At 42.1% G+C, this 14,316-nt stretch overlaps 1 pseudogene across 1 annotated transcript; it reads left to right on the forward strand.

Annotated features, from left to right (window-relative positions):
- Positions 1–867: 867 nt before the first annotated feature.
- On the forward strand, positions 868–1,629 carry LOC308424931 (nucleophosmin-like; annotated as a pseudogene). The gene has a single exon. The product of its transcript is annotated as a nucleophosmin-like (transcript).
- Positions 1,630–14,316: the final 12,687 nt, after the last annotated feature.

Consider the following 14,316-nt stretch of genomic DNA (forward strand, 5'->3'; position numbering starts at 1 on the left):
CAGTTAGAATGCATTGCTGGGGTCTAGAAGTCAATATTCGGTATTTGCTTGCTGAAACAGGAATCACCCTAATCAACCCATGTGTCCTTTGTCACTTGGAAAGAAGTGTACTGACTGAACAGAGAAAAAGACTACCATGTTTTCCAAGCCACCCCACCCCTCACCCCCATCACACACTCTTTAGTGAATCACTAGTACTCTGAAGAACAGGAAGCTTAAAAGATGAGAATGGTACAGAAGTAAAAGAAGTGTTTATCTTCAGAAAACAGATTCATTTATGCAGTTATCTGAGGAGACCAAAACCTTGAGTTCTGTCTTCAGACACAACTGATCTTATCAACAGGTTTGTATTCAACAAGGGAATAATTTTTGCCTGGTCCCTTCTCATCCCCATGAGTTGCTGTGATTAGCAGGCAGCAACAGCAATCTGATATCCAGAAACACTTCACAAACCACTAATTGAAGCCTGGCTGTTAACTCATTAGCACTGCTCCAATGCTCAACAGGTCTAGGATTGCCTGTGGTGGTAAATCCAAACACAGTTCCTCAGGAGTACATCTAGGTCTGCAGGGGCCTCTCAGAGGCCTTTCAGACAGTCTGTATAAGGCAGGTTCTTGGCCTGGGCCTCTTTAAGGCCCTATCAGGTTATGGGGAGATGAATGCTTAGTAGGTTATCATCCTTACTCTCAAGGAACTCACTGTGGAGAAAGGGCACAGGAGAAAAAACAGGCTATTCTAGTGGTGTAAGGCACATGGTAGAAGCAAGCAATGCCAAGTGGAAGGAAGAAGAAGCTATTATAAAGAAATATTTCGGGCGTGATTCCGTCCTGAGCTTCTCTCCTGTGGAACGGGAGGCAGTTGTTTTCCGTCCGGCTTCTCCTACACCGAAGTGCGCCCCTCCACCTCATGGAAGACTCGATGGATATGGACATGAGCCCTCTTAGGTCTCAGAACTACCTTTTCGGTTGTGAACTAAAGGCTGACAAAGACTATCACTCTAAGGTGGATAATGATGAAAATAAGTTATCGTCAAGAACGGTCAGTTTAGGGGCGGAGCAAAGATGAATTACACATCGTAGAGGCAGAAGCGATGAACTATGAAGGCAGTCCAATTAAAGTAACACTGGCAACTTAAATAATGTCTGTACAACCAACAGTTTCCCTTGGGGGCTTCGAAATTACACCACCTGTGGTCTTAAGGTTGAAGTGTGGTTCAGGGCCTGAGCACATTAGCGGACAGCACCCAGTAGCTGTAGAGGAAGATGCAGAGTCAGAAGATGAAGATGAAGAGAATGTAAAACTCTTAAGCACGTCTGGAAAGAGATCTGCTCCTGGAGGTGGTAACAAGGTCCCACAGAAAAAAATAAAACTTGATGAAGATGATGAGGATGATGATGAAGATGATAATGATGATGATTTTGATGAAGAGGAAACTGAAGAAAAGGTTCCAGTGAAGAAACCTGTACGAGATACCCCAGGCAAAAATACACAAAAATCAAACCAAAATGGAAAAGACTTAAAACCATCAACACCAAGACCAAAGGGTCAAGAGTCCTTCAAAAAACAGGGAAAAAAACTCCTAAAACACCAAAAGGACCTAGTTCTGTAGAAGAACTACTGGTAAATTAAGCCCAAAGATGAGGAAAGAGAAAAAGGAGAAATAAATATAGTACCATCAACAACCCAGACTGAAGTCTTCTACTTTAATCGCAATCCCCTTTCCTGATTGACCATCCATTTCCCACTTGCAGGCTGGAAGCAAACACGTTTTCCTAAAGCATTTTTCTTGTGATGCAGAAAACTTTACTGCTTTTCTACCACTTGTACACATGCCTCATCTTTTTTATTTTAACCTTTGTAACCTTAGCTATTCAATAAATTTTTGAATGAACCAATAAAAAAAGAAAGAAAGAAAGATTTCACAGAAGTGATATTTGAACCAACCCAGGCAGAGACATGTAGATTTGAAATGTGAAAGTACCACGTGATTGACGGCATGGGATCTTTTTGAAGAGCTTGGAAAGCAAAGGGTGCAATGAAAAGAAGGGGGTGAAATGGGAGTGAGGTAAGGGTCAGCTTATGCAGGGGGCCTTTAGTCTGCCCTTTGTTTTGAATAATGGAAAACTGTCGAGTGATTTGTAGATGATCGGGGATATAGTCCACTCTGGAGATATTTCTACTGCAGTGGCACATGAGTGGGAAAGGGGCTTGGTAAAGGCAATAAGAAAAGGGTTTCATTTAGAGTGTCTGTGCTGTTTAAAGGAGCCCTAGGGATGGGGGGGAATGGAAAGCAGATGCCTTAGCCCAAGCTACATCACACAGCTCTCTTGTTCTTCCGTCACCTGACAGATTAAACCTAAAAGGTGCTGTGGAGAGGATGAAGGATCGTTATCACTGTTGTTCTTCCCCACTTGTTTTCCTCTCTGACCTCTTGAAGAAAAGCCACATCGCAAAATGCTCAGATATACAGCAAAGAAATGGAGTTTCAATGCCTAGGCCAGGCCACTAGGGTGAGAACTCAGTGGATCCTCAAAGCAGCAGGGCACAGTGTGACTTTGTCTAGACACCCAGAACTGACCAGAACTATGCAAACTCTTTGCAGTATTAGCAAAGAGGCCAAACATTTTATTAATGTCCCGGGAATCAAATGCCTTACGTTCACGCAACACTTATTTTTCCCCCAACAAGTAATTTGCATGTCTTTTCTATGAAAGGCACCGAGGCCGAATCATGGAGTCTATGATCCAGTAAGAGACTGCACAGTGTGGAAAACAGGCAAGTAAATACTTGGCTGCGCATGGACCAATTCGCTGAAGAACTGGGCATTAGTAACTAGAAAGAGAGTCCAACCTGGGTGAGGAGCAAAGAAAGCCTCCATGGGAGAAGTGACCATGGTAAAGATGCTTAGGTGGCTTAGAGATGGGCAGGTGGGGGACAGGTAGGTAGAGTTAGGGAATGCCAAAGACAGGTCATCTGGAGAGAAAGCTATCGAGGCATGCTGTGAGGTTACCCAGAGCCTAGGTCACTGCAGTGAAGTGAGCAGCAAGGCGAATGGAAAACAACAATATTTACAGTCAGTAATCCTCAACACTTCCATCTCAATATGCTCTCCCCACTTTTCAGGGTGCTAATAGTAGTTATACTTCATGTGACTAGATTCTAAAGCTCCCAGTGAACCCCAAGTGCTGCTTTTGAGGCCATCTGTCCAATCAAGAGGTGCCATGATTCTATTGTAAGGGCATCAACAACCCCAGCCTTTCCCTGTTTTGTTCCAGGAATCAGATGTCAGTGACCTTGAATCTTTCTCTGAGTACACACGCTGACTTGTATATGTAGGACCCCGAGGAGCTGAATAAGTCATCAGAAGGCTCTTTGATGTGTGTAGCATTTGAGCAAAGGTAATCAGATAGTCTCCTGAGAGATTCTGCCCATGTCAGCAGTGTCTAATGAACTTTTCTTGCCCTTCTGCAAACCCTCCCTTCCTGGAGGGAACCAAATGTTCAGTGCTGAGAAGCCCTGGTGGTTTCTTGCTATGTAAACTTCCTTCATGTATGCACAGTAAAATCTTTCCCTGAGAGCTGACTCATTGTTGCTTCAGAAAATTGGGTTATCAGATCATTGATTGAGTTACCGCCTTCAGAGGCTGCTTACGAGACACCTGGATAGAATTTGGATATTTCTCAAATCTCAGAACTGTCTGTCTATCAGCTCCTACGGATGGCTAATCTCCTCCAGGGTGTATTAATTCACTTTAGAAAGAACTTTGTCTGACCTTATCTCAAATCTTGCATGAAAGTGGACAGGCAACTGGGCTGTGACATAATTAAACTTTATACTAGTTAGGCTGCTTATGGGGGCCAGGACAGAAGACAAAATTTAAATTAGGTACCAAATATGAATCAGGTCCAGGGATGGGACACACAGTAGCTTCATAACTCCATGGCCTAACTATCTCTGGTTGCTTTATTTTACTGTTCTCAGTGTACCAAAGACGTTCCTTGAATAGAGTCAATTTCCCTGTGGCATTTCTTAGCCTCATAAGTAAACACAACCATTACCAACAACACATGATCTTTACTTTCATCTTTCTACTCTCTGTAGCCCTTTTCTACCCCCAGAGAATTTTCTCTCAGGTCCCATTGGCCAGAAGCAAATCAGGTGTCTAAAAACTCACACCAGACAAACGAATTAGCCCTTGCCCAACCTATCACCTTGACCTAAGTAAAAAGCCTTTGGCATTGTGTTAGCCATTATTCAATTCAAGCCATGGTGATATGTGTTATCTGAGTAGATCCTTAACGGTGCATAATACAAGAATCAACATGTTCTTTCTTCCAGTGTTTTAGCAGCTGTAAAAGCACAGAAATGGACTAACAATCAACATAGATGCCTAAATTTGATATTGACATTGATTAGAGTCCCACATCCCCTTGAATGAACTTATGATATATATTTATTAATTGCACAAACAAGACAAAAGTACTTATTGGTTTTAAATACTGAGATTTGAAGGCTGCTTGTACAGTAGCATTACTGAACCTATTCGAAACCCATCGAGAACCAACCTTCTAATGCAGTAATCTCCAGTAGGCATGAAAAGTATCTGTCATGGTATTTTATAATAAAAACTGATATCTATTTTACAAGTTCCTGCTTAGAAGCTAGGACTTACCAGGAGGACACTAGGTTTTTATTTTTTGCATGAGAAAATGAAGGTTTGCAACCTGCTCAATTTTATCAAAAAATTGTAGGCATAAACTAGAGCTGACTCTAAGTTGACTCCAAAGAGCTGACTTTGTCCCCATGTGACCTTGCCCTGGAGTACTCTTGCCATGTAAATGCCTACCTCTTTTGACTTCGTGACTTCTCTGTTACACGGGTACTTTGTCATTCTATTTTATATATAAAAATATTCAAGTTCAAAGAAAAACAAACAAACTTGCTGAGCTTCACAGAGCTGGGCAGACATTAGAATCCCTGTCCCTCTATGGCCCCTTACTATTCTGCTGGGTACACAAAGAAGTCAAGCACAGTGAGGTAGAGGAGAGAACTGAGGTAGAGCCAGCACCCACTGGATGAGATCTGACCTCTGTGCTTGTGGCTGGCAAGTATGGAGCGTGTTCTTTAATCGTGCCAAGTCCCAATTCCTTCTTTTGTAAAAGGGAAACCAACCATAGCTTCCACAAAAGGTTGTTGGAAGGGTCATTTATAGAAAACACCTGTCTACAGCAGGCAAGTGACCATTAGCCATTTTTCACTGTGGACTTGTTAACTTGGGAAGAGAGAAACACACACACACACACACACACACACACACACACACACACACACACACACACCACGATAGCTGAGTTGAAACCATTTCCTATTAGAATCCAATGAGGTCTCCAAGGGCCTGTGTCTTGGGCGTACAAGGGCTGGCAGGTCCTCTCTGCAGGCTGGAAAAAAGTTTTGTTTTGCCAGCTGTACTCAAAGGGGAATATTCTCCGGGCATAGCATTGTGAACCTGTTTGGTTTGGCTCACAGGCATGTCAGCACATTTAGGAAGTGAAGTCAGAAAGAGGCAGGGTTTCAAACATAACTGGCTGCATGTATACAAACGCCCAAAAAATAAAATGTCAAGCCCAAGCAGGGTGCCTATCAGCCTAGGTTGCCCTCTCTGCTCCCAACAGCACCCCTCCATATTATCAGAGAAGCCTCTGAGAAGAGCTGAATCTCTTAAAAGAAAGAATTACCAGCACCCAGGCAAGGGTTTACACAGCATGTTGTCTAGGATGACACAATGGCCATCACAGCCAGCCCACTGACTCCAGAAGAATGACTAACTTTAAGTGAGCTTATTTGATGGAGGGATTTGTGTTTCTTCCTTGGACTTTGGAAGTCAAAGTGTAGAGGTAGAGAGGATGGAGAGAATGGATTAGCAGAGCTAGTTAGAAAGGAATGATAGGGCTGAAGACATGGAATTCTGAGAAAGGGACATGATGCCATTATACACCTAACTAAGACCCATGCCTCGAGAACACTGCAGAGATGGAGCTGCATTTTAATACAAAACACTAGCTGGGAGTGGGAAAACATTTAGCTTCTATGAGCGTCAGTGGCTTTATTTATAAAATGAAGTTAATAATATCTGTTTTCTTGGATTTTTGTAAGAATTCAGAAAGTTAACACATGGGAAGGTCGAACACAACACTGGCAAAGCGTAGGCACAGCCATTAGAGCTTTCTGACTGCATGTGACAGAAAATGTAGTTTCCACAGAGGAATGTCACTGAAAAGCCACTGGTGGAGGTGGCTGTGCATCTGGCTATCTACAGGGCTCAAATGGTACCGTCAGGCATTTTTAGTGTTTTTTGGTCCTGTACTTGCTATGGGAATGATCAGCTTCATCCTCATCTCCAGGTGGCAATGCCCCACAGTCCAGCTTTCTGTCCACATAAATGAAGTAGATACAACATTTCCTCACGTGCTCCCTAGATTGTGTTTTATTGATCTCACATCCATTTGGGTTCGAGGTTTACCAGTTGCCTTAAATATAGATTATCCACTCACCTCTGACACCAAGATACTGAATTTCTGAAAGATACTTGGCCATGTAGGGTGGTTGGAAGAGATCTTCAAAGAATAGATAAGATTTAGGAGGGAAAGATAGGGAATTTATTTGGACAGTCAAACAGAAAATACTTAATACTTGAGCCTATTTTTTGGCGATTGTTGTATTTATTATTAGCAAAGATTTGCAGATAAAGGGGCCACTCTCCATCTAATTCTGGAGTCAAAACTCACTATCTTCTATCTGGTCTCTTTTAATTAGTAGCTCATTCTTCTTGGATGGCAAATACCCAGGAGAGTTGTATTGAATGATATAACATGCATAAAATTTTCAGTAAAGAGAGTTGAATTTGTTTTTTGTGATGGTTACTCTTAATTGTCACCTTAGCACAATCCAGAAACACCTGGGAAGAGAGGGACTGTCAGATCAGGGTAGCCTGTGGATTGGTCTATGGAACATCTTCCTGATCACGTTCATTGAAATGGGAAGACAAGACTACTTTGGATTACACCATTCCCTAGGAAGGAGGGCTCTGAATTGTACAAGTTAACACTAGTGCTCATATATTAATTCTTCACTTTGTGCTTTGAATTATGGATACAGTGTGAGTAGCTGCTCCACGTACCTGCTGCTAGGCTCCTCACTGTGACAGATGGATGGAATTCTCTCTTAAGTTGCTTTTGAACAATTTATTTTATCTCAGCAGTGGGGAATGAAGGTAGGAGAGCTGCCAATATGATTTTTACTATTAAAAGTAGATCAATTTGGACAAACTAAGGCAAAGTGTTGGATGTTCTTTGAGCAATAATTTGAAAATTCCTCCCTGGTTTTTCTCATAGCATCAGTATCAATGTCTCCTCAGAAGTTCTACAGTCTGATGACTAAAGTAGTAAAGGCAGAGGAGAGAGTGAAACAAACTGTTATTATGACTGAATTATGAGGAGAAACTAAAGGTGAGTGTTAGCAGTAGCAAGGAGATTCATACAGTTGGGACTTAAGACCTCTCTCAGGAGAAGGTTCTGCACACAGGGCAGGGATTCCAAGCCCAATATTCCATGACCAAATTTTCCCCTCCTGAAAATGAATCAAAGCCCATGACACCCAGAATCTAGGATATGGGACAAGTACCTGAAAACTCCTAGTAACAAAAACTGGCTTAGTGAATGGTAGGTCCCAGTGTTACAGCTTTGAAAACTCTGCAGACTGATCTCTATTATGTGTACTGAGACAAGTCTGGGCTAAAATAGGGTGAGTAATTTGTGTCACAAATAGCCTTACCATCTTTCCATGTTAGGCTACAGTGATAGCTAATCTTTATTGTCAACTTAACGACATTTGAAACATCTAGAAGATACACCTCTGGGTATGTCTTTTGAAGGTGTTCACGTGAGGGAAAGGAAAGATCCACCATAAATGTTAACTGCACTATCTTCTGGGTTGAAGTCTCAAGATGATGAGGAAAAAGAATAAAGCCATATGAGAACATCTCTTTGTTGCCCAACTATGAACACAATGTGACCAAGCAACTCATACTACAGCCATCATGCCTACTTACCCAATAATACATTATGTCCCCTCAGATTATAAACCAAAGTCAACTATTATCCTTTTATGCTCCTCAGTATTAAGTATTTGGCCACAGCAATGAGAGAAGATAAGTAGACATTAATATGGGATTGATTTTCCACCATGCTTACAAAAGATGGCATTCATGCTACTCCTTCATCCCATGCTTATTAAATATCTCTTCTTCTACAAGCAAGAAATAAGCCCTAGAGAAGAGAAAGCAAAAAAGGAGAGGCAGAGAGACAGAGACAGAGAGACAGAGACAGAGACAGAGAGACAGAGACAGAGAAACAGAGAGAGACAGCGAGAGACAGAGACAGGGAGAGACAGACAGAGAGACAGAGACAATGAGAGACAGACAGACAGACAGACAGACAGACAGAGACAGATCTCAAAAATTAATGGTATTTGGCATGTTGATTGCTATCATGGCAGTGAGTGTGGTGGAAAGAAAGAACAAATGCCTGTACAATAGAGTTCATTAACTTCTCCCTTGCAGTAGAAGGTACTTAGGCTTGCATCTTAAAGGAATGAATAAAAGTTGGCCATCAAAATGGGATGCTGTTGTTTTAGTGAGAGGCAGCATTAGAGACTAAGGCAGATATGATTCACAGTACCTATCAGTCAAACCTCCACTATTTTCAAACCAAGAAGTTGAAGTTCAGTTTGTTTATTGTCAAATAAATAAAAAGAGCTACTAAACAGATGTGACTCACTGGCTCTGTGGAGCTTAGCCCTTTGTTAAGGACAGCAGGGCAAGCACTGCGGCCACAGACGTAGTGAAAGCACTACCGGAGCTTTGGGGGACAGGGCAGTGAATGAATTCACTCAGCCTAGTCACTACAAAAGGCTTCCCCTGGAAGTGACTTTTCAGCTGATACCTGAATGAGTTAGGGGTGTCAAGGCATGCGCCCATCTTCTGCCAGGATAAGTGTTGGAATTAGCAAGAAAAATCAGAGTTGGGACTCAAGAGTTTCCTCAGGGGAAGTCTCCACATACAGGACAGGGACTCAAGAGCTCAGCATAATACTCCATGACCAAATTTAGTGCCCAAACCCCCAAGTCTTCAACCACCTCAGAAGTTAAATAGCAGTTAACAAAGAACAGTTTCTTCCTGAAGGTCACACTACTTCATATCAACGTAGTAGTGTGAGTCTCTGGCTCCGAGGAACCACTGTTTCTTCTGCAGCTCTTGTGACAGGGCTGTGTTTTTATTTCCTCGGGTAGGCCTTATAGATTCTGTCCCAGATAAGGGAGCCGAGGCAGTGTGATTATAGGAAAGTCCCGGGACTCAGAGGGACAGAAACAGGATTTTAACGGAAGAGCCAGCTCTTGGTCACTTCATGAAGCTATCTCTGCAGATGTCATGGTCATATTTTTCTTGTTGATGTGACAGATACCTGACAGCAATAACCTAATGGAGATGTTACTTTGGTTCATGGTTCACCATGGTTTCTCATCATGGCTGCAACATTCACATCTTAGCAGATCAGGAAGCAGAGGATCCAGCTTCTAAAGCCCCAACTACAGTGTGATAGTTCTACATGTCCACTCCCCACAACCGAGATCATAGGCGGAAGAGAACCGTAATAAACGGATTGCCTAGATCAGGTTGGGCCTGTTAGCACTTCTGTGGGGTGTTCTTTTGACTGTTAGTTGGTAGGGAGACTCACCCCAGTGTGGATCTTCACACCATTTTTCTATACATGGAGTCTCGAGGTAGAGAAGACAGGAAAGGCGGGGGAGAGAAAGCAAGCATGGATCCTCGACTGTGGATGTGACGTTACTTAGCAGCTTGAGTTTCTGCCTTAACTCAGTCCCACTCAGTGATGGATAAGCCAAATAGACCTTTCTTTCCTGCAGTGTTTATCAGAGTGTTTTATTACAACAGCAGAAAGGAAAACAGGATGTCCATGGATCTGCCTCTGCTTGTAGGCCTCCTGGCCCAAAGGTCCTATAACAGCACTACTAGTTGGCAACGAGACTGTGGAAGACATTTCATATTCAAACTGCAATAAGACTAAGAGCACTGGAAATGCTGTGCGATTCCAATAGCCCAGCAACTGCACACCCCTGAGTAGCACCTGTGACGTAGTGGGCTTACAGTGAGTGCCAAGTCCTTCTCCTTAGTACAGATGGAGAACTGGAAAACCCTCCTATCTTTTGCTGGGTTTTATGCCCTGTTGTTTGAGGTTCCATTTCAGATGAAAACATCAACAATAAACCACAACTTGATGGGTCTCTGAATTTCAAACAGATTTGATAGAAACCTAGAAAGAATTGGATGGTCTCTCTAATATATCACACATTGCAGTTAGCACTCCTCCAAGCAGCCTGGCTGCATTCTGTAAGGAGAACAGATCGTATTTGTGGGTGAGATGGGGAGTGTGGCTTCCTATTTCAATTTGCTCTAGGGTCTTGGATTCATGTCCTGCTTTTGACCTGGTAATCAAATGTAGTTTGTTTCCTGCCCACTGACTCTTAGAAGTAGTTTCTTCTCTAAGAACCAGGACAAACTAGAAGCACCCTTTGAAGATGTCCTGAGTCTTAGCGGGGATTTAATGCTCACTGTGAAATCACAGTAACAGACTCAAAACTTAATGTGTTTCCTTACATCATAAGTCGTCTAGACCTTCTGTTTGCTCAGGTATGCTGTGGTTTGCCATGTTCCCTAATGTTAATACAAAAACAAAATCCATGTTTTAGTTGAGAGAACTAAAGAAGGGAAGTCACAGTTGTTGGAATGGAAAAAGTAATAGAGACCAAAGACTTGTTTCTTTAAAGTGAGATTGTTAGATTTACTGTGTGCTCATTCATTACCATCTGGTTATCCCATGGACTAGAAGTACAAATCAAATGAAGTAAAAGTGGTTATCCAACATATTAAGTAAATACATCACAACTCTTCTCCACAGGACCCTTGGATGAAAACCAATGCCGGTCGATGGTGCCAGAGTGCAGACTTGGTGCTCCCTGTTTTCCCCACCCATTACCCTCAGTTAAAGATTAGAAGACCTAGCCAACAAATTCCACTGGATCATAAGTTTAGGTGTTGTCACCCTTGGAGGACCAAGTATAAACATTTTTTAACAGTCTGGTGAAGAGCATACATTGGAAATGTCCTTGTTCCACCAGCCAGTGGTCAGAAAGTCAGGCCAGAGTCTATTTATAAAATAATTCCTATTTTAGGAATGAAGAATGAGACTCATCAGATAGAGAGGCCTTGAGACCCAAGAATTCAAACAGCTCAGGGAAAGGACTGGGCCCAGCACACATGTCTAATAATGAGATGCAAGAAACTTGCTTTGTTGGGATGATGACTGGGGTACTCTTGTGGTATGCTGGGGGAAAGTTGGAAGAACTGTATTACAAATCTAGGTATGAGGCTCTAGGCAGGTCTTTTTCCTTTGCTTACTAGTAATCTAGTCATCCACCCCACAGATGAACAATTGTAATGGATGGAAAGGAGGCAGATGTATGGAAAAGGCTCCAACGTTCAGAATTCTGCAACTTTCCCAATCATATTGCTGCAGACCATTCATATGGAAACCAGGATCATCTATATGCACATACACACAACACCAATTCTCCTTGTGCTTATCTTAATATATATATATATATATAAACATTCAATGCACATATATATATACATATTCATATATATATATATATATATAATATACATCAATTATATACAGACCCAATTCATCTGCCATAAAGACTAAGGGATAGGGAAAGACACACAGATATTCAATGAACACCAATTGTCACCATAGGGGATAAGGTGTCAACTAGGATCAGGTTGCTCTGCACATAAATATGGCAGCCAAACAGTAATTGCCTTGAAGAATTAGAGATTTATTTCCCCTTTGTAAACGGAATCCGGAGACAATAGAAGACTCGCTTAGGGGCCAGGGTTTAACTGCGATTTGCATTTTAGGAACTAGAATCCCAAAGAAATGATGGGAGAAATGTAGTTATTTCTCAAGGTTAGGGTTATTGATATGCTTTGTTATGTGCTTTGAAGGGCTTCCAAACTAAGTTTTCTTTTGCTTCTATCTAGGCTCTCAGGAACAGACAAAGGATGAGGAGACCTCATGGTTGAAGAAGGAAATGTAAGTGAGAAATGGGGTCTGATCACCAGATGCTTAGCAATGTCTTTGCAGGAATCTTCAAAGCCCCACCACAAGGTCAATTTTTTTGGTTCCCAGTTTATAGAGGTAGGACAGTGAAGTTTGAAGATATTAAGTACTTTCCCAAGATCCCACACCAAAGAAAGGTAAGACAAGGTTCCAGTGCAGATGAAGTGTATTCCTGAGCCTTTCAGGTGTGCTCTCCTGTCTGTAAACATGTTAGAGAAAAGATCAGGGTGGTGAAGGGGCCAAGAAACCAAGCATCTAGGCCCAGGATGGAGACCCAGAGACAAGTCTTCCATTGCTCTAGATCTCTGTGCTCTTACCCATGATATAACGGTGTAGATTTAAATTTTTCTAAGGACATTTCTGCTCTTTGACACTTTGGGTTTCTGTGTCTACTTTCATCAAAGGCATGCAACAAAAGAATCAAATAACAGGAAGGGTGAGCCACCGGCAGGATCTTTTTTGGGGTCAGGCATCCCGGAAAGGCCAGAGACAGTACTGCAGGGTAAACAAACTGAGGTCACTGTTCACAGTGCCCTTACAGTTTTCCACCACCTTGTGCAGACCCTGACTTTACCATCCAGGGACTCTGACCCTGGCTGTCACAGTATTAATCTCCCGCTACCCCTTACCTGTAAAGTGCCTGATATCTGCAATTCTGGCTGCTGTCTAGCCTCAGAGATCCCCCCCTTTTGGCACAGTAGTAGAAGGTGTTCCACCAGCATAAATAGAAATGGACTCAAACTGGAATGCATGACTTGGCAGGAAGAGCATGGGTCAGTTCTCCAGCTCCACTTTTGCCTGTAGCCAAATGTTTCTATGTAGTTCACAACTCACACACATCTTTGTGTCGTGGAATGAGGCTGAGTGGTAATTCATGTTAATGAGTGGTACTTCATTCATCTATCCATCTAACCATTCATTTATCTATCTATCCATACATACATACATACATACATACATACATACATACATACATACATTTATTCATGTATCCATCTATGCATTCACCAATTCATTTCTCCATCCATCTATCCAATTAGCTATATTCAATGGTACCTACAAGATATATCTGATCCTTTTCTTTTCACTTCTGGTTCAACATCTCATACCATTGACTTAGCTTCTTTTCCTCTCCCAGATGAACCTTACATCATCCCCAGCAAAGGATTCTCATCTTCCTCTGAACTACAACACCAGCTTTCTAAATGGCCTCTGTCATTTATTTTTGTCCTGCAATGTGTGTTCCCATTTCTCTATACAGAAGATATATAAACTAAGCCAGGGAAAGCTAGAAAATTAGAGAGTCTCTTCACAGTATATGTTTGATCACAGTCCTTTCCTTCTTTATGTCTTGGTGGCTTCTTGTGACTCCTAAACTAAAGATCTCCTCATGAGCCCCTGCTGCTCCCCAAACTTCATCTCATATAACCATTTTTCTACTGGCCTTTTTCTAGTTTTTCTGAGGAATACCCTAAGCATGTATATTCCACTGATAGCACTGGCCCTCTGCGGATTCCTGGACCCACCTAGGAGAACACTAAATGCCAGGCATCAGGATTTAGTAGCATCTTCTCCGATCCCCTAGAAGTGGTCATCACCCTTGTAAGTCTTTAGTACCATCAGAGTAATGTTGGCATGGGCACCTTTGAAATAATTGGCACTGTTCCCGCCATTTAGAATATAAGTTGCAAGCCATGGTACCTGGGCTCATCACTGGTTTTCTGACTTTTACCACAGTATCTGACACATTATCTATGCTCGAGAAACTTAATCTGGACGAATGCAGGGTTGTCTGTCTTGGACAAATTAAGATCTAGTTAATGTTCCTACTTGAAAATCCCTTAAATGACCTGTAAGTTTTGTGGTACAAAAAGAAGGAAAAGAAAAAAAAACATACAGAAATTTTACAATTGGTGCAATGCTACCTCATAGCTAGTCAACTCAGACTCCATATTCTATGAGGCAGCAAATATGGGGGTGGGGAGGGAGCTAAGTGTTTTAGGTCCAGGTTTCTTTAAGAAGTTATTTCTATTGGGAGACAGAGACAGCTCAGCTT

The sequence above is a fragment of the Micromys minutus genome, assembly GCF_963924665.1.
Source record: "Micromys minutus genome assembly, chromosome: 9".
Classification (NCBI taxonomy): Eukaryota; Metazoa; Chordata; class Mammalia; order Rodentia; family Muridae; genus Micromys; species Micromys minutus.